Raw genomic sequence first — 26,239 nt, 5'->3', positions numbered from 1 at the left:
TAGCTACAACATTCCTCGCCTATCTGAGGGAATGTAATCCTAAGTAACGTAGGTATGCGCTTCTTTTGCTCAAGATTACGTGATCGAAGTTAGGCTAAATGGACTGGAATTTGAGGTTAACCGACCTGAGGAGCTCATATCACAGCGCTGGCTTTCTGACCTCAAGTTGAATTGTTCGATCTCACTTCACTGTGGGACAACATGTCTGGCAAATAATCCGGCTCTAAGGTTAAATGGTTAGCATGTTGGACTTTGGTCACAGGGTTCTCGGGTTCGATTCCCGGCAGGGTCGGGAATTTTAACCATCATTGGTTAATTCCGCTGCCACGGGGGCTGGGTGTACGTGTTGTCTTCATCATCATTTCATCCTCATCACGACGAGCAGGTCGCTTACGGTAGTCAAATCAAAATACCTGCACCCGGCGAGCCGAACATGTCCTTGGACACTCCCGGCACTAAAAGCCATACGCCATTTCATTTCTGGCAAATAGATGTCTCTGAATTTTGTTAACGTGGCTAATGGTCTGCAAAATAAACAACACTGTTATTTAGTAAATCACAATTGTGAGAGAACCGTGTTAACAGATATACTGACACTAATAAACTCCTTGCGGGACAAACTTACAGTACAAATATGTACCTAATTCCATCTGCAGTTCATAGAGCGTGGAGAACGTAGCTTAAAATATTACTATTATTATTATTACTGTTATTAATTAATAACGAGAATAAAATGATGATGCTTGTTGTTTAAAGGGGCCTAACATCGAAGGTCATCAGCCCACAAAGAATAAAAAGAAGAAGTCGCATTATACATCGTACTTTCCCATTTCTTGCATTTTTGGATTGGTAATTTTTATCAGTCGGTTCTATCGTAATTTCTCCTGAGTTTCCCATCTCCTCTCTCTTTATATATTTTAATCTACAGTACGGTACATTACTCTCTAACTTCAACTGATGTATCTATGCTATTCTCTCACTTCCCCCACCTCACCCACTGGACTGGAAAGTAAGTTCGATCGACTTCGACCGTGTATACAAGCATTCACCCGTTCCCTTGCATGCCCACCGTGCACCTGAGACGATGAAGTAGGTGACGCTTCTCTCTGGGTCATGAAACTAGCTTTGTTTGCATCGAAACGTGGCTGTATCTTGAATTATTTTCACAAATCAGTGGGTACACAGTGGTGAATGTGGCTTAGAATTATTCGAAAAGTAATTACTGACAACGAATACATTAAGGTAATTCCGGCAGAGTTGCTGCGCACTTTACCTCTTTTGTTATATCTCGGTAGATTTACTTTAACAATTGTTGCAAATCGATAGAGGATAATTTGAAAATCAGACATAAGCAAAGCAGTGGTAATTGAAAGTAAGTGGCTGAAAGGTGAGAACTGAAAAATTGGTGCATCAGCGACGTCTCTCCCTGGAACCCGGTATAGATGCCGACTTTGCTCGGGAGAGATGCCGCATGTAAAATAATTAATAACAAAATCAAATTTAAATTAATTACTTCAACTTTAATATAACTGAACTTTAGAACATACTACAAGATAATTATATCTATATAATTTAATCATTCTATGGTAAAAGAATCTAACTTATAACTTACATACAACATTAAATGAATCATATTTTAATTTCGATTTACTATGAATGTGCATTTGCAATGGATTCTACCCTGCGTTATATAAAGAAAACACGAAAATCAAATTATTTCCTTACAGAGTAATTTGTAAACATGCCTGAGACAGGATTCCTGAATCAAAAACCGATATTTATCCTCTTACAAGTTACAAATTTCTACAGATTGTCTCTTAGGACTTTGTTATGTAGCAATTTCACTGCTACAGTCTACACATCCGTCATTATATGTAGAACAAGATTCGTGCAGACACTGGTTGCAACTCAAACACTGAATCCAGTCACCCTTTTTAGAATATGAATTTGACTTCTGTGATTATTGAAGTGGCTATACCTGCTGGACCCAGTGAGCCTTTTTCCATATTTCCTGACTCCATTCTTCGTTTAGTGTTCGTGCCGGAATTCTATAGTATCATTCTGCCTCTCTGATTAGTATTTCCTTTGCTTTCAATCTTTTAACAGCTTCTCTTAAATTTCCCTCTCTCCATTGAGGTCTTTTAACAGTGCCCTTAGTTTTATACTAAGTGAGCGTGTCATAAATTTTTATTTCTGAAAATAATATAATTATATATAATAAAACAATGTTACCAATCAAGGAAATATAACTAAATTGTGTATTTTAACAACCGTCAGATGATAAAATATTCTAATAAAATACCGGAACCCTCTGAATAGTAATGAATGTTTCCAGATCGCTTTTAGAATCTGATAGTAATGAGGCCTCTCAGCCAAATTTTTGTTCGGCGACTCTCCCAACCATTAGATAGAGACGCCACACCCTCCTGTTGTCGTACCTCAGGGCTATCATGGCCCAAAATAAGCTTACTGTCAACTACAGTTATGCTCCTGGTTTCTACTGTACTAACAACGGCTGATTAAAGAATTTGAAACCAACTTAATCTATATATATAAAATAGCTTGTCCTGACTGACTGACTGACTGACTGACTGATTCATCATCGCCGAGCCGAAACTACTGGACATAAAGAAATTAAATTTTGGGGATATATTCATATTAAGATGTAGGTGCTCGCTAAGAGAGGATTTTTGGATATTCCGTCGCTAAGGGGGTGAAAAGGGGGGTGAAATTTTAAAATGAGTGTTCCTATATCTCAAAACTTTAAAACTTTACGAATGTGAAAATTGGTATTTAGAATCTTCTTTAAAAATAAGGAAATACGTATTTTTTTGTTTTTAGAAAATCTCAATAGGACGGGTGAAAAAGGGTGAAAAAGGGGTTGAATGCTTTTAATTAGGATACAGGTACTTATATCTCAGAAACTGAAGGTATTACAGACTTGAAAATTGGTACTTTTGATCTCTTTTAAAAATAAAGAAACACGTATTTTTTTGTTTTTGGAAAAATCAATTAATGGGAGGGTGAAAAGGGGGTGAATTTTTAAAATGAGTGAATCTATATCTCCAAACTTTTAAAGTTTGCAGATGTAAAAATTGGTATTTAGAATCTTCTTTAAAAATTAGGAAACACGTATTTTTTTGTTTTCGGAAAATCGCAATAAGAGGAGTGAAAAGGGGTGAAAAAAGGGTTGAATGCCTTTAATGTGGCTACTTATATCTCAGAAACTGAAGATATTACAGACCTGAAAATTGGTGTTTGGGATCTCCTTTAAAAATAAAGAAGCACGTATTTTTTTTGTTTCTAGAAAATCCAAATAAGGGGGGTAAAAAGGGGGCAATATTTTAAAATGAGTGTATCTATATCTCAAAACTTTTAAAGGTTATAGATGTGAACATTGGTATTTAGAATCTCCTTTAAAAATAAAGAAACAGGCATATTTTTTTTTCGGAAAATCCTAATAAGAAGGGTAGAAAAGGTTGAAAAACGGCTCGAATGCCTTTCATGAGTCTACTTAAATTTCAGAACCTGAAGATATTACAGACCTGAATTTTGGTATTTGGGATCTACTTTAAAAGTAAAGAAACACGTATTTTTTCGTTTTTGGAAAATCCAAATATTGGTGGGTGAAAAGGGGGGTGAACTTTTTAAAATCAGTGTGTCTACATCTTAAAACTTTAAAGTTTACAGATGTAAAAATTGGTAGTTAGAATCTCCTCTAAAAATAAAGGGACACGTATTTTTTTGTTTCCTGTAAATCCCAATAGGAGGGGTGTAAAAGGGTGAAAAATGGGTTGAATGCCTTTAATGAGGATACATATATCTCAGAAACGAAAGATATTACAGAACTGAAAATTTGTATATGAGATCTCCTTTAAAAATAAAGAAACACGTTTTTTTAGTTTTTGGAAAATCCAATTAATGGCGGTTAAACAGGAGTGACAAATTGGGGTGAATTTTTAGAAAGACTATATCTACAGAATATCTTGGAAACGTAAAATGTTACAGACGTAAAAAGTGGGTGTTTGGAATCTCCTGTAAATGTAAAGAAACATAGGTGATTTTTTTTCGGAAACTCAACTTACGGGGAATTCAAAAGGGGTGAAATTTTAAAATGTGAATTTTTACAGTATATCTAAAAAAACTTAACACGTTACAGAAGTGAAAAATGGTATTTTTATCTCTATTAAACATAAAGAAACGTGTATTTTTAGTTTTCGGAAATACCACTTGATTGGAGGGGGGGGGTTGTAAAAGTGACTGGTGTTGAATTCTTTTAATTAGGCTACTGATATCTCAAAAATGAAGATGTTACAGACGTGAAAATTGATATTTGCAATCTGCTTTAAAAGTAAAGAAACACGTATTCTCGGAAAATCCAATGAAGGGAGGGGGGGGGAGTGAAAGAATTGAAAAATTAATTGACTTAATTGTATGAGAATAAATACATCTAATAAAAACTAAAGTTGTTACAGACGTGAAAATTCGTATTTGGATCTCCTTTAAAAACAAAGAAAAACGCGTTTTGGGGGGGAAACCATCTTGGAGGGCGGGAGTGTAAAGGAGTTGAATTCCTTTCATGAGGACACATAAATCAAAAACTGAAGAAGTTAGAGTCGTGATTATTGATATTTAGATGATCTTTTACTATTAAAGAAACAAGTATTTTTTGCGGGAAAATTCACTTAGGGGGGGGGGGATAGTGTGAACTGAAGTGAAAAAAGTAAATTATTTTTATGGGGATACTTATATCTCAAAACTGAAGGTAATAGACGTGAACATTGGTGTTTGGAATCTCCCTTAAACATAAAGAAACAAGCCTTCTTTTAATTTTTGGGGGGGAGGGAGGGGCAGGGGGGCGGTAAATAAACTTAACGGCGGTGCGGTGTAGAAGGAGGTGAGACCAATTGATATTACTGTTCTTAATGTGCTTATAAGGATCCTGTGTTGCTCTGGCGGCAGAGCGCCGGCCTCTCACAGCTGGGTTCCGTGGTTCAAATCCCGGTCACTCCATGTGACATTCCTGCTGGACAAAACGGAGGCGGGACAGGTTTTTCTCCGGATACTCCGGTTTCCCTGTCATCAGCCACTCCAGCAACACATAATAATAGTAATAATAATAATAATAATAATAATAATAATAATAATAATAATGTTCCGGACCTTCGTCAAATGTGCGGACCGCGCTGGAAACGGCTCCTGGACGGGTAATGACTAAGAATGCAGTCCGGCCGCGGGTTCAGTGCCGCCAAGGCGCCCAATATGACACCACGCCGGATCTCCTGAAGGATTTTATCCATATTAAAAATGATTATAGGAAAAGATGGCAAAGATTTACGGACCCAACTGACCGGGAGGAATACCTGAGCCTAGCCCGGGAAGTACGAAATCGATTGCTGGAAAGGAAGATTGATAAATGGGAGGAAACGTGCCGTAATCTAATAGAAAACGAGTCAGATCTGGAATTTTGGTGGATTCTCGCAGAAAACGAGTCAGATCGCGAATTTCGGCGGATTATGTATCTGAAACAATAAGCATTCAATTATAAATTTCAGTATAATACCGTAGCGAAGCACGGGTATCTTGCTAGTCTATATATATATAAAATAACTTGTCCTGACTGACTGACTGATTCATCATCGCCGAGCCAAAACTGCTGGACATAAAGAAATGAAATTTTGGGCATAGATTCATATTAAAATGTAGGTGCTCGCTAAGAGAGGATTTTTGGATATTCCTTTGCTAAAGGGGTGAAAAGGGGGTTGAAATTTTAAAATGAGTGTATCTATATCTCAAAACTATGAAAGTTTACAGATGTAAAAATTAGTATTTAGAATCTCCGTTAAAAATAAGGAAACACGTATTTTTTTGTTTTCCGAAATTCCCAATAGGAGGGGTGAAAAACGGTGAAAAGGGGGTTGAATGCCTTTAATCAGAATACCGGTAGTTATATCTCAGAAACTGAAGATATTAAAGACCTGAAAATTGGTACTTTTGATCCCTTTTAAAAATAAAGAAACACGTATTTTTTTGTTTTTGGAAAATCGAATTAATGGGAGGGTGAAAGGGGGGTGAATTTTTAAAAACAGTGCATCTATATCTCAAAACGTTTAAAGTTTACAGATGTAAAAGTAGGTATTTAGAATCTTCATTAAAAATAAAGAAACACGTATTTTTTGGTTTTCGGAAAATCCCAATAGGACGGGTGAAAAGGGGTGAAAAATGGATTGAATGCCTTTAATGAGGATACTTATATCTCAGAAACTAAAGATATTACAGACCTGAAAATTGGTACTTTTGATCTCTTTTAAAAATAAAGAAAAACGTATGTTTTTGTTTCCGGAAAATCCAATTAATGGGGGGGGGGGTGAAAAGAGGGTGAATTTTTAAAATGTGTATATCTATATCTCAAAACTTTTAAAGTTTATACGTGTAAAAATTGGTATTTAGAATCTCCTTAAAAATAAAGAAACTCATATTATTTTGTTTTCGGAAAATCTCAATAGGAGGGGTGAAAAGGGGTTGAATACCTTTAATGAGGATACTTATATCTCAGAAACTGAAGATATTTCAGACCTGAAAATAGGTATTTGGGATCTCTTTAAAAATAAAGAATTTTTTTTTTTGCTTTTGGAAAATCCACATTGTGGGGGTGAAAAGGGGGTGGAATTTTAATATGACTGTATGTACATCTCAAAACTTTAAAAGTTTGCACATGTCAAAATTGATATTTAGAATCACCTTTAAAAATAAAGGAACACACATTTTTCTGTTTTCTGTAAATCCCAATAGGAGGGGTGTAAAAGGGTGAATAATGGGTTGAATGCCTTTAATGAGGATACTTATATCTCAGAAACTGAATATATTACAGACCTGAAAATAGGTATTTGGGACCTCTTTTAAAAATAAAGAAACAATTATTTTGCTTTTGGAAAATCCAATTAATGTGGGGGGTGAAAAGGGGGTGAATTTTTAAAGTGAGTGTATCTATATCTCAAAACTTTTAAAGTTTATAGATGTAAAAATTGGTATTTAGAATCTCCTTAAAAAATAAAGAAACACGTATTTTTTTCGGAAAATCCCAATGGGAAGGGTGGAAAAGGGGGAAAAAAGGATTGAATGCCTTTAATGAGGCTACTTATATTTCAGAACCTGAAGATATTACAGACCTGAAAATTGGTATTTGGGATATACTTTTAAAATAAAGAAGCGGTAATTTTTTCGTTTTTGGAAAATCCAAATAATGGGGGTTGAAAAGGGGGGTGAATTTTTAAAATGAGTGTGTCTACATCTTAAAACTTTAAAAGTTTAAACATGTAAAAATTGGTATTTAGAATCTCCTTTAAAAATAAAGGAACACGTATTTTTTGTTTTCCGTAAAACCCAATAGGATGGGTGTAAAAGGGTTGAATCCCTTTATGAGGATACATATATCTCAGAAACCGAAGATATTACAGAACTGAAAATTTGTATATGGGATATCCTTTAAAAGTAAAGAAACACGTATTTTTTGTTTTTGGAAAATCCAATTAATGGCGGTTAAACTGGAGTGACAAATTGGGGTGAATTTTTTGAAAGACTATATCTACAGAATATCTGAGAAAGGTAAAATGTTACAGACGTAAAAAGTGGGTATTTGTAATTTCCTGTAAATGTAAAGAAACATAGGTGATTTGTTTTTGGAAACTCCCTTTAAGGGGAAATAAAAAGGGGTGAAATTTTAAAATGAGAATTTCTACAGTATATATAAAAAAAACTTAACATGTTACAGAAGTGAAAATGGTATTTTTATGTCTATTAAAAACAAAGAAACGTGTATTTTTAGTTTTCGGAAAAACCACTTGGGTGGAAGGGGGTGTGTGTAAAAGTAACTGAAAATGGTGTCGATTTCTTTTAATTAGGCTACTGATATCTCTAAAATGAAGATGTTACAGACGTGAAATTTGATATTTGGAATCTGCTTTAAAGGTAAAGAAACACGTACTTTCGGAAAATCCAATGAGGGGGGGGGGGGTGAAAGAATTGAAAAATTAATTGATTTAATTGTATGAGAATACATACATCTAATAAAACTAAAGTTGTTACAGTCGTGAAAATTGGTATTTGCCTCTCCTTTAAAAACAAAGACAAACGCGTTTTGAAGGGGAAACCATCTTGGGCGGCGGGAGTGAAAAGGAGTTGAATTCCCTTCATGAGGACACACAAATCAAAAACTGAAGAATTTACGAGTCGTGATAATTGGTATTTAGAAGATCATTTATTATTAAAGAAACAAGTATTTTTTGCCGGAAAATTCACTTAGAGGTGGGGGTGGGGGTTGAAAGGTAGTGAAACAAGGTGAATTATATTTACGGGGATACTTATATCTCAAAACTGAAGGTAATAGACGTGAACATTGGTGTTTGGAATCTCCTTTAAACATAAAGAAACACGCCTTCTTTTAATTTTTCTTTGGGGGGGGTGGGTAAATAAACTTAACGGCGGTGGTGTGTAAAAGGAGGTGAGACCAATTGATTTTACTGTTCATAATGTACTTATAAGGAGCCTCCGTTGCTCACTCGGCAGCGCGACGGCCTCTCACAGCTGTGTTCCGTGCTTCAAATCCCGATCACTCCATGTGATATTCGTGCTGTACAAATCGGAGGCGGGACAGGTTTTTCTCCGGATACTGCGGTTTTCCCTGTCATCATTCATTCCAGCAACACTGTCCAATATTTCATTTCATTTGTCATTCATCGCTTATTGCCCCAGAGGAGTGCTTCGGCAGCCGGCACAATTCCTATTGTCGCCGCTAGATGGGGCTTTATTCATTCCATTCCTGACCCTGTCGAATAACTGGAAACAGGCTGTAGATTTTCGATGTACTTATTCTGATCATAAACCGATCATTTTTAATCTTTCCTGGGTTCGATTTCAACAGCCATCTTTTCCTTCGGAGAACATTCTTAGATTACAGTAGACTCTCCTGGCATATAAATATAAATTTCGGAGGATTATATATAAAACGTTAAGCATTTAATTATAAATTTTACTATAATACCGTAGCGAAGCACGGGTATCTTGCTAGTATATATATAAAGTAGCTTGTCTTGACTGACTGACTGATTCATCATCGCCGAGCCAAAACCACTGGACATAAAGAAATGAAATTTTGGGGATATATTCATATTAAGATGTAGGTGCTCGCTAAGAGAGGATTTTTGGATATTCCGTCCCTAAGGGGGTGAAAAGGGGGGTGAAATTTTAAAATGAGTGTGTCTATATCTCAAAACTTTAAAAGTTTACAGATGTGAAAATTGGTATTTAGAAACTTCTTTAAAAATAAGGAAACACGTATTTTTTTGTTTTCAGAAAATCCCAAACGGAGGGGTGAAAAACGGGGAAAATGGGGGAAAATGGGGGAAAATGGGCTGAATACCCTTAATCAGGATACCGGTACTTATATATCAGAAACTGAAGATATTACAGACCTCAAAATTGGTACTTTTGATCTCTTTTAAAAATAAAGAAACACGTATTTTTTGTTTTTTGGAAAATCCAATTAATGGGAGGGTGAAAAGGGGGTGAATATTTAAAATGAGTGTATCTATATCTCAAAACTTTTAAAGTTTATAGATGTAAAAATTGGTATTTAGAATCTCCTTTAAAAATAAAGAAACACGTATTCTTTTGTTTTCGGAAAATCGCAATAGGAGGAGTGAAAAGGGGTGAAAATGGGTTGAATGCCTTTAATGAGTCTACTTATATCTCAGAAACTGAAGATATTACAGACCTGAAAATTGGTGTTTGGGATCTCCTTTAAAAATAAAGGAGCACTTATTTTTTTTTTGTTCCTGGAAAACCCAATTAAGGGGGGGCTGAAAAGGGGGGGTAATATTTTAAAATGAGTGTATCTATATCTCAAAACTTTTAAAGGTTATAGATGTAGAAATTGGTATTTAGAATCTCCTTTAAGAATAAAGAAACACGTATTTTTTTGTTTTCGGAAAATCGCAATAGGAGGAGTGAAAGGGGGTGAAAAATGGGTTGAATGCCTTTAATGAGGCTACTTATATTTCAGAACCTGAAGATATTACAGACCTAAAAATTGGTGTTTGGGATCTCCTTTAAAAATAAAGAAACACGTATTTTTTTGTTTGTGGAAAATCCAATTAATGGGGGGGGCGGGTGAAAAGGGGGTGTTTTTTTTAAAATGAGTGTATCTATATCTAAAAACTTTTAAAGTTTATAGATGTAAAAATTGGTATTTAGAATCTCCTTTAAAAATAAAGAAACACGCATTCTTTTGTTTTCGGAAAATCCCAATAGGAAGGGTGTAAAAGGGTGAAAAATGGGTTGAATGCCTTTAATGAGGCTACTTATATTTCAGAACCTGAAGATATTACAGACCTGAAAATTGGTATTTTGGATCTACTTTAAAAGTAAAGAAACACGTATATTTTTTCGTTTTTGGAAAATCCAAATATTGGGGGGTGAAATGGGGGGGTGAATCTTTTAAAATGAGTGCGTCTACATCTTAAAACCTTAAAATTTACAGATGTAAAAATTGGTAGTTAGAATCTCCTCTAAAAATAAAGGAACACGTATTTTTTTGTTTCCTGTAAATCCTAATAGGAGGGGTGTAAAAGGGGTGAAAAATGGGTTGAATGCCTTTAATGGGGATACATATATATCAGAAACGAAAGATATTGCAGAACTGAAGATTTGTATATGGGATCTCCTTTAAAAATAGAGAAACACGTAATTCTTAGTTTTTGGGAATCCAATTAATGGCGGTTAAACAGGAGTGACAAATTGGGGTGAATTTTTTTGAAAGACTATATCTACAGAATATCTTGGAAACGTAAAATGTTACAGACGTAAAAAGTGGGTGTTTGGAATCTCCTGTAAATGTAAATAAACATAGGTGATTTGTTTTTGGAAACTCCACTTAAGGGGAACTCAAAAGGGGTGAAATTATAAAATGAGAATTTTTACAGTATATCTAAAAAAAACTTAACATGTTACAGAAGTGAAGGTATTTTTTTATCTCTATTAAACATAAAGAAACGTGTGTTTTTAGTTTTCGGAAATACCTCTTGGGTGGAGGGGGGTGGTAAAAGTGACTGAAAATGGTGTTGAATTCTTTTAATTAGGCTACTGATATCACAAAAATGAAGACGTTACAGACGTGAAATTTGATATTTGCAATCTGCTTTAAAAGTAAAGAAACACGTATTCTGGGAAAATCCAATGAAGTAGGGGGGGGGGGGGGAAGAATTGAAAAATTAATTGGCTTAATTGTATGAGAATACATACATCTAATAAAAACTAAAGTTGTTACAGACGTGAAAATTCGTATTTGGATCTCCTTTAAAAACAAAGAAAAGCGCGTTTTGGTGGGGAAACCATCTTGGAGGGCGGGAGTGTAAAGGAGTTGAATTCCTTTCATGAGGACACATAAATCAAAAACTGAAGAAGTTAGAGTCGTGATAATTGGTATTTATGATGATCATTTACTATTAAAGAAACAAGTATTTTTTGCGGGAAAATTCACTTAGTGGGGGGGGGGAGTATTGTGATATGAAGTGCAGAAAGTAAATTAATTTTATTGGGATACTTATATCTCAAAACTGAAGGTAATAGACGTGAACATTGGTGTTTGGAATCTCCCTTAAACATAAAGAAACAAGCATTCTTTTAATTTGGGGGGGGAGGGGTAAATAAACTTAACGGCGGTGGGGTGTAGAACTAGGTGAGACCAATTGATTTCAGCTGTTATTAATGTACTTATAAGGATCCTCCGTTGCTCAGGCGACAGCGCGCCAGCCTCTCACAGCTGGGTGCCGTCGTTCAAATCCCGGTCACTCCATGTGACATTCGTGCTGGACAAAACGATGGCGGGACAGGTTTTTCTCCGGATACTCCTGTTTTCCCTGTCATCAGCCATTCCAGCAACACATAGTAATAATAATAATAATAATAATAATAATAATAATAATAATATTCCGGACCGTCGTCAAATGTGCGGACCGCGCTGGAAACGGCTCCTGGACGGGTAATGTCTAAGAATGCAGTCCGGCCGCGGGTTCAGTGCCGCCAAGGCACCCAATATGACACCACGCCGGATCTCCTGAAGGATTATATCCATATTAAACATGATTATAGGAAAAGATGGCAAAGATTTACGGACCCATCTGACCGGGAGGAATACCTGAGCCTAGCCCGGGAAGTACGAAATCGATTGCTGGAAAGGAAGATTGAAAAATGGGAGGAAACGTGCCGTAAAATAATAGAAAAAAAGTCAGATCGGGAATTTTGGTGGATTCTCGCAGAAAACGAGTCAGATCGCGAATTTCGTCGGATTATATATCTAAAACAATAAGCATTCAATTGTAAATTTCAGTATGATACCGTAGCGAAGCACGGGTATCTTGCTAGTATACAATATATGAACACAAGGAAAAATGTTGTCAGTAAACTTACGCTCGCCTCAAGATGAAAATGAAAATGAAAACCTACAACCTGTTTTCCAGTCATTGACCGGGTCAGGGATGTAATGAATGAAGCAGGCTGTTATTACAATGCGGTCGCCACTCCCAAAGTGATTTATTAATGAGTGATAAATGCTATGAAATGATAATGGAGAGTGTTGCTGGAATGATAGATGACAGGGAAAACCGAAGTACCTAGAGGAAAACCTGCCCCGCCTCCGCTATTTGCAGCACAAATCTCACATGGAGAGACCGGGATTTGAACCACGGTATCCAGCGGTGAGAGGCCGACGCGCTGCCATCCGAGCTACGGAGGCTCTTCACCTCAAGATGTCGGCTATAATTGGCTTAATATACGAGCAAATTTCATCACACCCGCAGACAGCAGTTCTTCCTTAGATACTGAAAAACCATACACTGCCATCTAGCTGTATCGATGGGAACCTTTGGCTACAGTGTATGCGGCATCTGTACCGGATTTACCTTATACTTTTAAAAGGATTATAAACTCAGGTTCCTGATTTGCAGGTAATATTCCTGCGAGGAAGATGAGTAATTTACATGAAATCATTATTGCTCAGTAACGAACAGAGTAGTAGAACTCGAAATGAATGTCCTTAAATCTTCTTAATCTTCTTCTTTACCGGGCAAGTTGGCCGTGCGGTTAGGAGCGCGCAGCTGTGAGCTCTTATCCGGGAGATAGTGGGTTTGAACTCCACTGTCAGCAGCCCTGAATATGGTTTTCCGTGTTTTCCCATTTTCACACCAGGAAAATGCTGGGGCTGTACCTTAATTAAGGCCACGGCCGCTTCCTACCCATTTTATGCCTTCCCTGTCCCATCGTCGCCATAAGACATATCTGTGTCGGTGCGACGTAAAACAGATAGCAAAAAAATCTTCTTCGAGTGCCATATTCGGTTCTCCAGGTGTTGGCGATCACCCTTCATTTAGCTAATTGTTGTTCAGTGATGTTGATGCAAGTCCAGTCTTGGTTGTTTTGGAGTCATGGCATCAGTGGTCTATCAGATCCTCGCTTGCCTTCTACCTTTCCTTGTAATATGAGGTGTACAAGCTCGTACATGGCCTAAATAAGCTGCCTTCCTGGCTTTGATGATGACTGCCAGCTCTCGCTCATCTCTAGCTCTCCTCAACACTTCATTATTGGTTTGAAATCTGTCCAGGCTATTCTGAGCATTATACTATGTAAACTGCATTTCAAAGGACTCTAATCTGCTCATGAGGAAGCTTTGACAGTCCCAGTCTCTACTCTATAAAGCAGGGCCTCTCAGGGTGCATGCGCGTGGTGCATGCACTGTGCACGGTGCAAAAGACGACTTGGCTTGGTTGACCAGAGTGCAGACCCTCCCACTCCTCGATTTGGAGCAATAGCGCTAACTCTCTCTTTCCTCACGCCTGTCTCGCTCGCTCCCCCTGTCTCCCTCGCCCCCACTTGCGCCGTAGCGCTCCAAATCCGGGCTGAGTTGAGCCGAGTATAGCCGAGTAGAGCCGAGCATAGCCGAGTAGCCCAGAGACGAAGCGTTGATCCGAGCCATACCGAGCGGCACCGAGCGGCACCGATGCACAGTGCACGGAGCTCTTGCGCCTCGCTCTGCACGCGTGAGATTTTGGGCGTTTGAGAGGCCCTGCTATAAAGTAATGTTGACCGGATCTAACATGTCAACAGCTTTTGCCTGAGTTTCAGGTTTATATTATCAATCACAAAAAATGACCTCATCTTTTTGAAAGATGACCTGGAAATCTCAGTACTGCATCTGATCTCTTTTTCAGGGTCCACATTGTATGTTATGGTGCTCCCAAGATATGTGAAATGACTTACTCGTTCAATGTTTTGATTATACCGTTATAGTTGCTTCTGCTAAATAACATGAACTTGATTTTTATGGTATTGATGTTTAGATTATATCTTAATCCACTGAGATGAATTCTACTGAGCATTCCTTGAAGACCTTCAATGGTGTCGCATAATATTAGTGTGTCATCTGCATATCTAATACTATTTCTGACGACTCCATTTACGTTCACACCTAGCTCAGTATCATGCAAAGTTTCTTTGAAGATTCACTGCTGTTTGTAGAAAGTGAAACACCAAGACCGAGATCTGTAATCACAATGCAATTTATTCCACATATTAGGGACATGACAAGACAAATAATTACAATTACAGAACTGTGCATGCACGGTGACCGTGGTAATTCAGTACGGTGTAGCACCACCACGCGCTGCAATCAGAGCCGCTAGACGTAGTGGCATAGAATCAAAGAGCGCCTGAATATGCTGCTGGGGAATTGTCTGCCACGCGGTTTGTAGGCGCGTCCATAAATCATCAACAAGGGCTGCAGGAGGACCTGAACGAACAAGGTGCCGACCGACCATATCCCAGACATGTTCAATGGGTGACATATCCAGCGAACGGGCAGGCCAGGGAAGCAGTGGTATTCGTCGTTCTTCGAAAAAGGCTTGAACATTCCTCGCCACATGCGGCCGGGCATTATCCCGATGGAATATGGCGTCTGGAGCGGCCTGAAGTAGGGGCAGTGCCTCGGGCTGTAAAACCTCCCTGATGTAGCGGTATCTGTTCAGATTGCCCTCAAGACGTAGGAGGTGAGATCGCATGTTATATGCAATTGCGCTCCAAACCATCAGACTTGATGTTTGTCCGCTATGTCGCTCAACAATACAGTCTGCTCGATGGCGTTCACCACGGCGGCGTCTAACGCGTATGCAGCCATCACTGTAGGACAAGTTGAAGCGGGATTCGTCCGAAAACACTACATTTTGCCACTCAGTACGCCAGTGTCGGTGTTCACGTGCCCATTGTAGTCTACGGCGTTGGTGGTTGCTGGTCAGTGGAAGCCGGCGCAACGGCATGCGTGCCACCAGTCCGGCCCTCAGAAGACGGCGTCGAACCGTCGATGCAGACATCCCCACACCCGTTGCAGTGCTCCAACGTCGAGCCAACACCATGGACGAAGCTGTTCTGTGCGTTAAGGCCAAGCGAACTGTGTACGGCACTCTTCTCTCCACTGGTTCTATATACGCCTCACTGTTCAAGCAGCGTACCCTGTACGAGCCGCTATGTCACAGAACGACAGAAACATCTCCCGGAGCCCTGTCATTCTGCCCCGTTCGAACGCACTCGTATGCTGATATCCCCTCCTGTGATGTCGGCGAGGCATAGTGGCACTTAGGTACACGTTTCCACTTCGTGTGACGGCTTCGCATTGACTCAGCGTTGCGTAACACTGCCCTGGCCGGTCACACATAGAAGGGCATTGCTGGGCCTACGTGTACGCCATCTCTCTGCAATTGAAAACACTTAACATGGTTCCACTGTGCGTTAAGGCCAAGCGAACTGTGTACGGCACTCTTCTCTCCACTGGTTCTATATACGCCTCACTGTTCAAGCAGCGTACCCTGTACGAGCCGCTATGTCACAGAACGACAGATTTTGGGGTGTTTCACTGCTTCTGAGTGTTTCACTTTCTACAAACATTAGTGTATGATCGACGTAGAGGTTGAATAGAAGAAGTAAACGTATGCAAACTTGGCGTACTCCTCTTTTGATACTTATCTCTGAATTTCTTGAATCCAGTCTTGACTGTGACTCGCTGGTTCCAGTAAGCATTTTTTATGATGGGGATGTATTTTATGTCTAACCGTTTCTGCTTGAGAATCTCGATCAATTTTTCATGTTAGACTCTGTCGAATGCATTCTTATAATCAATGAAACGTGCAAATGCATCTTTGCGTTTTTCTCGGCATCTTTGAAGGAGAACTTTGACACTGAACAATGACTCTCGAGTACCAAGGCCATTTCTGAAACCCATTTGGTTGTCATCCATATCCATTTCGCACGTTGATGTTATTCGTTCATGTATAATACGCAGAAATGTATTCGACATATGGCTCATTACACTTACAAGACTGTAATCATTACATTTCCTGGGGTGTGAATACTTTGGTGTGGAAATTAATGTTGATTGTAGCCAGTCACATGGGATTTCTCCTGTACTGAATAGTGTGTTTAAAGTGCTTGGTAATCTTATCAATATTGTCTTCTATTATCAGTTTTTAAACTTCAGCTGGGATTTGATCAGGCCCTTGTGCTTTGTTATTAGGAGCTACAGCTAGAACATGCAAAAGTTCGTCGTTTATTATTGGTGGGAATCGGCCTACTGCTATTCTAAATGCTACCTTCTGTAAATCTAGTCTAAGTTACAGTATATCGTCACTGTTCGGGCCAAAATTCATATCTTACAATGTTCTCCCTATCCATTATTTATTGGGTGAAAGACGGGTTAAGAATTGTCCCGAGTAGATTTTTCATAGGATATTGCCCTTTCGGTGATAATGCTCAGATGTGCTTTACCTCCCGAGCCATTAGTCGTTTTGAAACAGCATAATCGTAATAGAGTAATAAATCAGTACATACAGGAGATAAGAGATGAACAGAATTGTTTTCACACAGTGCGGGTGATAATAAAACACGAATTCTGAATTTTGCTTCGTCAAGTATTACATATGACATGATATTTGCATTTCCCGTACCATATATCATGTTATCCGAAAATTATTTCCTATAAAATCGTCATTCCTTCCTCATTGGAATTTATAGATCGTTTAGAACGAAATTCCAGACCAAAATGGAGTAAACTATCTCTGACAAAGCAATTTTCTTCTTCGTCTTCCTCTTCTTTTTCTTCTTCTATTCCTGGTCGTATGAGTCCACAGTGTGCGCACACCCGAATATCATTCAGGGTCGGATCTTCTATTCCGAAGACAGTATTACCTCTACTTCTATATCTGGGCCATTAAAACGACCTTCTTCCCCAACGCGGATTCATTCTGTTGGAGAATTCTGGGCAGCTCCTAGATTCAGCAATAGCAAGAGCTTTCTGTACAGAATGACCTACATGACGCCGTTTGACGTGCCGTACTAGTGGAGTTGTCCTTGCTCCAGTTTATCACTGGTAGGATCCACGCACGTACTCATTATACAACCGGCCGGTTAAACACGTACAGACCAACGAAGCATTCGCATCTTTGAGATGTTCATGGGTTGATCATGCTTGTTCCGTCTTGCTAAAGATTCGGGAGCCATACATGAGCGCTTGTCTGATGGCCATCTTGCAAACTTTCCCTCTAAGCTTAATGGACACCTTTCAGCAAGTGCTTGTTTAACTAACCAACATTGGTGCAGTGGTTAACATCGACGTCGATCATGGCGTCAATATTATTGACAGAGCAGAGATACTTGCACCTGTCAGTTATCGTCAGTGATCCACCACTAAGAAGGCAGTGTTTTGCTGACCAAACAGCCTTGACTCTGTGAAACTGCAGAACATGTATTCTGTCTTCTGTTCCTGACTCCGTTTCTCTCCAGCGATACTCCCCATCGTCCTAGGACTACCTTGACCTCTTCACGCATTCACTGACCAGAATGATATCATACGCGCATGATAGTCCTGGCATCGATTGCTCTGTCTAATTACTATCTGCGCCTGACGATAAGTCGCGGCAGCTTGTACGTATAGCACGAGTAATAGATTCTATCCTCTTAGCTACAAATATTAGTCGTGACGGAAAATGATAGCTCTTACATATTCCTTATTAAACTGTTCATTATGCAGTAGTTAATCATTATTAGAGTAAATGTGAAACTAAACACAATTGCACTACCACTCTGAAACTTCGCGACACCACCTCAGTTGGCAAGACTCAGAGCGGACGAAACCGATGTTTATTGTCAGGCCTTGAGACTTGAAATAGGCGCATGCGCGGCAGGCAATTTTACCCCTCGCACCGCTCACTCCGCACCTACGCGACTTCTCGTCAGGCGACTATAGTAATGACAATGATGGGCAAACTTGGACTCTGCAGTGATCCCTGATCCACACCAGCTTAACCAGGTAAACGTTCAGAGAGTTCTGAATGTACATTCACTTTGGAATGGGGACGAATATACATGTCCTGAATCAGCGTTACATACGCCTTATGAACCTTTTGGCGTCGGAACGCTGCCCAGATAATCTCTCTGAGAAAGTGGTTAGAGGCTTTCCCCAGATTGATTACAACAATGTGAATGCAATCTATAGTGATTCTCTAAAAAAATCCAGGGAGTTTGTTTTGCAATGCTGGTCGGCATACCACATGTGAAACCGCACTGGTTCTGATGGATATTGATGATATTCCTCATGCTATTTACAATGACACGTTCCCAAATTTTGAGGGTGAATGAAGTGAGTTTGATGCCCCTATATTTTACACAATCTCTGACGTCACCCTTCTACTTGAAATGTCGTATGGCTTTTAGTGCCGGGATATCCCAGGACGGGTTCGGCTCGCCAGGTGCAGGTCTTTCTATTTGACACCCGTAGGTAACCTGCGCGTCGTGATGAGGATGAAGTGATGATGAAGACAACACATACACCCAGCCCTTGTGCCATTGGAATTAACCAATTAAGGTTAAAATCCCGGCATGGCCGGGAATCGAACCCGGGACCCTCTGAACCGAAGGCCAGTACGCTGACCGTTCAGCCAACGAGTCGGACGCCCTTCCACTTGAAGATGGGCAAGAGTAATTATGAATGTAATTAGAGTATTAACTGACATACTGTATAAACAAATGAAATAAATCAGCTGTACACCTGTACATCTTCATCAAGTTCGTATTCCATGCTACATGGGCATGTCCAACAATTCCACATTTAAATCCCCTAGCTACACCCAGGTATTGCCAGTGTTTCGTTTTCTTCAGAGCATACAACTATTTACCTAACAACATGTCAAACATTTGATTTGCCATAGCTAATTTGAATATCATCATCATCATCTGTTTACCCTCCAGGTTCGGTTTTTCCCTCGGACTTAGCGAGGGATCCCACCTCTACCGCCTCAAGGGCAGTGTCCTGGAGCTTCAGACTCTTGGTCGGGGGATACAACTGGGGAGTATGACCAGTACCTCGCCCAGGCGGCCTCACCTGCTATGATGAACAGGGGCCTTGTGGAGGGATGGGAAGATTGGAAGGGATAGGCAAGGAAGAGGGAAGGAAGCGGCCGTGGCCTTAAGTTAGGTACCATCCCGGCATTCGCCTGGAGGAGAAGTGGGAAACCACGGAAAACCACTTCCAGGATGGCTGAGGTGGGAATCGAACCCACCTCTACTCAGTTGACCTCCCGAGGCTGAGTGGACCCCGTTCCAGCCCTCGTACCACTTTTCAAATTTCGTGGCAGAGCCGGGAATCGAACCCGGGCCTCCGGGGGTGGCAGCTAATCACGCTAACCACTACACCACAGAGGCGGACTAATTTGAATATCACTCACGATAATTTTAGTTTTCACAATGGAGATTTAACATATTGATGATAACAAGTGACGTTAATTCCATGTGACACTAGCTCTCTCTCAAAAGATATCTTCCGTTATTTCACTGTTCAGAAAGTCCGACTCGTTGGCTGAACTGTCAGCGTACTGGCCTTCGGTTCAGAGGGTCCCGGGTTCGATTCCCGGCCGGGTCGGGGATTTTAACCTTAATTGGTTAATTCCAATGGCACGGGGGCTGGGTGTATGTGTTGTCTTCATCATCATTTCATCCTCATCACGACGCGCAGGTCGGGTACAGGAGTCAAATAGAAAGACCTGCACCTGGCGAGCCGAACCCGTCCTGGGATATCTCGGCACTAAAAGCCATACGCCATTTCATTTTACTGTTCAAAAAGACCACGCCGACACGTCAATTTCAAACATTAAAACTACCACCTTAATGAATCTGGAGATGTTCAGCATAGATCCTTATATCGATTCTTCCTAAAATGAACTTCAATGTTTCTTGGCTTTCGCCCCTACTCAAGGGAAAAGCTACCTCCTTCTCGGTCCTAACTCTGGTAAATTACAAGTACAGACACCACATTTACTCATTTAAACATAATTCACAAAATCTCACATAGGCTCACAGAGAATGGGACGCGCATGTGGATCACGGTATCGAGACTGATAATCATCATCATCATCATCATCATCATCTGTTTACCCTCCAGGGTCGGCTTTTCCCTCGGACACAGCGAGGGATCCCACCTCTACCGCCTCAAGGGCAGTGTCCTGGAGCTCCAGACTCTTGGTCGGGGATACAACTGGGGAGAATGACCAGTACCTCGCCCAGGCGGCCTCACCTGCTATGCTGAACAGGGGCCTTGTGGAGGGATGGGAAGATTGGAAGGGATAGGCAAGGAAGAGGGAAGGAAGCGGCCGTGGCCTTATGTTAGGTACCATCCCGGCATTCGGCTGGAGGAGAAGTGGGAAACCTCGGAAAACGACTTCCAGGATGGCTGAGGTGGGAATCGAACCCACCTCTACTCAGTTGACCTCCCTAGGCTGAGTGGACCCCGTTCCAGCCCTCATACCACTTTTCAAATTTCGTGGCAGAGCCGGGAATCGAACCCGGGCCTCCGGGGGTGGCAGCTAATCACGCTAACCACTACACCACAGAGGCGGACTGAGACTGATAATACTTCCAGTTATTTGCTGTCGAACCTCACTTGGTAAACGTTCGCTCCCAGCCAAGGAGATACTAGATTTATGATGCCTAGAAGTTTTAGTTTCTCGTCTTACGTGATCTTTTACTTATTTCCCCGGTATCGTCTTTTTTCTAGGTATTGTAACTCCTCCTGTTTCTTCTTTAATTAAATGTTCCGAGGGTTTTAATAACACTGCGTAACAATTTTTCTTTTCCTTGTGTACTAATTGTACTTTTCAATATTTTATGTCATATTAGTTAAGAAAATGTCAATTACTTCGAAACATTGCTTCCATGTCCAGGATTTTGATACATTGAACTTTTCTGATAATAATTTGTATTTCTCTGTTTACAGACCGGTATGGATGTATTTGATGCTTAATAAACCAGTAAGAACTTCCACAATATTGTATTTAATATATTTTTAAACTGGGCCTATTATTTGAAATATGTAAATTGAAACATATCAAGAGGTGGTCTTACCACAGACTTAAAGGAGAGGGCATGTAAGTCTGTGGTAAGACCCCAACTAGAGTATGGTTTCAGTGTATGCGACACTCACCACGATTACTTGATTCAAGAACTGGAAAAAATCCAAAGAAAATCAGCTTGATTTGTTCTGGGCGATTTCCGACAAAAGAGTAGCGTTACAAAAATGTTGCAAAGTTTCGGCTGGTAGGCTATGTTCCGAGTGGAGAGATGGCGTGTGAAGACATCAGTAGACGAATAAGTTTAGTGGTGTATTTAAAAGTAGAAAAGATCACAATATGAAAATAAAGTTGGAATTCAAGAGGACAAATTGAGGCAAATATTCGTTTATAGGAAGGGGAATTGGGTATTGGAATAACTTACCCAGGGAGATGTTCAATAAATTTCCAATTTCTTTGCTATAAGAAAAGGCTAGGAAAACAACAGTAGGGAATCTGCCACTTGGGAGACTGCCCTAAATGCAGATCAAGATTGATTGATTGATTGATTGATTGATTGATTGATTGATTGATTGATTGATTGATTGATTGATTGATTGATTGATTGATTGATTCTTCTAACGAATACTCATTATTATCATTGTTCTTAACGTTGTTGTTATATTCATATAGATTTTTTAAGGTCTTGGTCACAAAAACAATGTTCATTAAGAGGAACTATCATTTTCTCTATCTTCAGACATACCGGTACGCAATCAAGAAATAAGACTTAATACAACGGACAAAAATGGTGTTACATAGTGTAATTTCTTTCACTGGTGTCCTATAACCCGGTCTAGAAAGCCAAGAATAACGGCGGAGAGGATTCGTCGTGCTGGCCACATGACACGTCACAATCTGCAGGCCTTCGGGCTGAGCAGCGGTCGCTTGATAGGCCATGGCCCTTCGGGTTGTTGCGCCATGGGGAGAGGTTGGAGGGTCTTGTAACAACAATTGCCATCACTAGACGTCACACACGCAGTAAGTGCACCTGGCAGTTGACTACCTTCTCGAATCCCCTAAAATGTAAGAAGAATAACAGAACTCAAATTGCCAGTGTAGAAAAAATTATGAATGACCTCAACTTGTGGCAGTCTACAAATAAAAATAATAATCTGAAGGTTTATCTTCTGGAGGACAGAATGCTAGTTCCTTTATAATCTCTTTGAATCGATAGGCGTCTGGATTGAGGGATGATCCTGTCAAATTCCTACGTTATGAACTACTACTCCGTATGAATTCAAAGATTTTGACGACACGTTACTTTACACATACGCAATCAAGAAATAACACTTATTACTACGGTCTAAAATTGTGTTACATAGTGTAAGGAGGCTCCATTAGCGCGCAATCTTCGAAGGAATCAACCATAGCAAACAACTTGACAAATGTGTGCCACTCTACGTGAGCTGTATAAAGTACTGCCAAGAATAGTCCAGATGCGATTTGAATTAGACTTTTATCATTTGGAATAATAGACACAGGGGAGCTAGAGATCCGTCGTGACCGCCTGACTCACGGAGGAGCAATTTTAAGCCAGTACCTGAAGTGAGATAAATGGCCGACATGTTTCATTAAAATTTTACAGTATTGCCTTGAACGAGAACTACTGTATACCGTATTTCTATCCATTAAGTACAAAATAGGCGCCAGAGTGAACCGAACGTTGCTTATTCAGCGGAGAAAGTGAGGCAGTAGAATTTCTTTCCACATTCCATTATTCTTTTAATTCAGGTTGTGGATAAAGATATGTTAAACTGATTTAAATTGCGATGTTCATATAAAACATTAAAATTTTGTCAAACAATGTAAGTAAATGTCTCTCTTGATCTGTAAATTGTGTAGTTAAATTTCTTAAGGAATTGTGTGTATAAGGTATCAATGAAAATTATCAGAACTTTTTACTCGTATAACTGAAGAAAATTACATATTTCTTCTCCTTCTTCTTCTTAATCGGTTTACCCTCCAGGGTCGGTTTTTCCCTCGGACTCAGCGAGGGATCGCACCTCTACCGCCTCAAGGGCAGTGTCCTGGAGCGACAGACTTCGGGTCGGGGATACAATTGGGGAGGATGACAAGTACCTCGCCCAGGCGGCCTCACCTGTTATGCGGAACAGAGGCCTTGTGGAGGGATGGGAAGATTGTAAAGGACAGGAAAGGAAGAGGGAAGGAAGCGGCCATGGCCTTAAGTTAGACACCATACCGGCATTTGCCTGGAGGAGAAGTGGGAAACCACGGAAAACCAGTTTCAGGATGGCTGAGGTGGGAATCAAACCCACCCCTACTCAGTTGACCTCCCAAGGCTGAGTGGACCCCGTTCCACCCCTCGTACAACTTTTCAAATTTCGTGGTAGAGCCGGGAATCGATCCAGGGGTGGTAGCTAATCACACTAACCACTGCACCACAGAGGTGACCTAATTATTTATTAATATTTAAAATTATTTTTTAAACATTTTTTCAAATTATATATCATAAAGTAACTATGTAAAAATAGATTTAAACGCTAAATAAGTTAATGGAATATTTAGTAAATACAGAATTAATTCCAAGGAAGCTACCTTAAAAATCCCTTATTTCTCTTCAATTAAGGCAGCGATCACTTCAATCCCATCCCATTGTCGCCATAAGATCTATGAGAGTCGGAATGACATAAAATAAGTGTTTAAACATGATCATATTTATTGTTTATTATACACCAGGTGTAAACTTTGACTGTAAGAGCATGTAAAACTTACTATTATTCAGAAATGACATCTGTCAGAAGCACTGGGACACTACACAGTCTAATTTTGTTCACGAATACACTGACGTATTTTGTAAGATCCCAAAGCTGAAACGGACTCAATAGCAAAAGGTAATAAAGGTTCTTCCCCATCAGTATGAACGTTAAGGTAAAATCGCTAAACCAAAGTAGTCTTCCTAAGGTTGCCAGTGGAAATAAATGTAAAAAGGTTCTTTATTTACAGTAGTGTCACAGAACTTCCTACTTCATGCGTATCCATACGATTTAAAATTAAATAAATAAAAATAGTCAGACGACAACATTTTGGTAAAACACTATTGCATACTGCGAGGGGTAGTATACATGCTTAACGTCACACGGTGTTATTGTCTCAAAGGATACACTCCTCTATACATGGGTGCAATGAAGCTGCGAATACCTTCAAACATATCTGCGCAGGCCAGAATTCGAACCGTGAATGCATTTGCAGGTCCCATCCACAATGATGACACGTTCCGCGCTCGCAGAAAGCTCAGTTTTACGCAGCCTCATTTCACCTCACCTGTGTCATAACTCTGAATCATGTTTTACAGCATGCGGCCTCAAGGAAAAGCAGGGAGAAGATGAGTTCAGCACATTGTGGACTAGCGAGCGGATATCGAGACGCAGTTGTTTATTAGAAAATGGCAGCAGCGGACACATGTAACTTAGAGTGAGGTAACGGCATGTGTATTATAATATGAAAGAGTGCAATGAAACTTTAAAATATCGATGGCTTACTTCTAAAACCTCGTATCTCCCAATGCACTTCCTATCCATTTTCTTCCTTTAAGACTGGTCACGCCTCCCAGCCACATATGGATGTTCAGTCCATCAGAACAACTTTCATTGTGTTCATTTTCCTACGGGTATGTGTAACGGGAAATGAACCTTAAATGCGTTAAACTGTAGGAGTGCTTAAATTCGTCATGAAAACAATATCCCTACAATACTGTTCGGTAAGGTCCATTTTCCTTTGCACCTCTGCACAGGAAAATGAACACTACGAAAAAAGTTTCTGATGGATTGCATATAAATATGAGGCTGGGAGGCGTGACCAGTGTTAAGGAATATAATGGTTAGGAAGAACATCGTAACATACGAGGTTTTAGAAGTAAGCCGACGATATACACTGACTGACAGAGCAAATGCAACACCAAGAAGGAGTGGTCAGAACTTTATGCCAATTGCAGGGTAGACTGACGTCACTGAGGTATGCTCATGATGTGAAATGCGCCGCTGTGCTGCGCACGTAGCGAACGATAAATGGGACACGGCGTTGGCGAATGGCCCACTTCGTACCGTGATTTCTCAGCCGACAGTCATTGTAGAACGTGTTGTCGTGTGCCACAGGACACGTGTATAGCTAAGAATGCCAGGCCACCGTCAATGGAGGCATTTCCAGCAGACAGACGACTTTACGAGGGGTATGGTGATCGGGCTGAGAAGGGCAGGTTGGTCGCTTCGTCAAATCGCAGCCGATACCCATAGGGATGTGTCCACGGTGCAGCGCCTGTGGCGAAGATGGTTGGCACAGGGACATGTGGCACGTGCGAGGGGTCCAGGCGCAGCCCGAGTGACGTCAGCACGCGAGGATCGGCGCATCCGCCGCCAAGCGGTGGCAGCCCCGCACGCCACGTCAACCGCCATTCTTCAGCATGTGCAAGACACCCTGGCTGTTCCAGTATCGACCAGAACAATTTCCCGTCGATTGGTTGAAGGAGGCCTGCACTCCCGGCGTCCGCTCAGAAGACTACCATTGACTCCACAGCATAGACGTGCACGCCTGGCATGGTGCCGGGCTAGAGCGACATGGATGAGGGAATGGCGGAACGTCGTGTTCTCCGATGAGTCACGCTTCTGTTCTGTCAGTGATAGTCACCGCAGACGAGTGTGGCGTCGGCGTGGAGAAAGGTAAAATCCGGCAGTAACTGTGGAGCGCCCTACCGCTAGACAACGCGGCATCATGGTTTGGAGCGCTATTGCGTATGATTCCACGTCACC

Source organism: Anabrus simplex, chromosome 2, assembly GCF_040414725.1.
Source record: "Anabrus simplex isolate iqAnaSimp1 chromosome 2, ASM4041472v1, whole genome shotgun sequence".
Lineage (NCBI taxonomy): Eukaryota > Metazoa > Arthropoda > Insecta > Orthoptera > Tettigoniidae > Anabrus > Anabrus simplex.
This window is presented reverse-complemented; position numbering follows the sequence as displayed.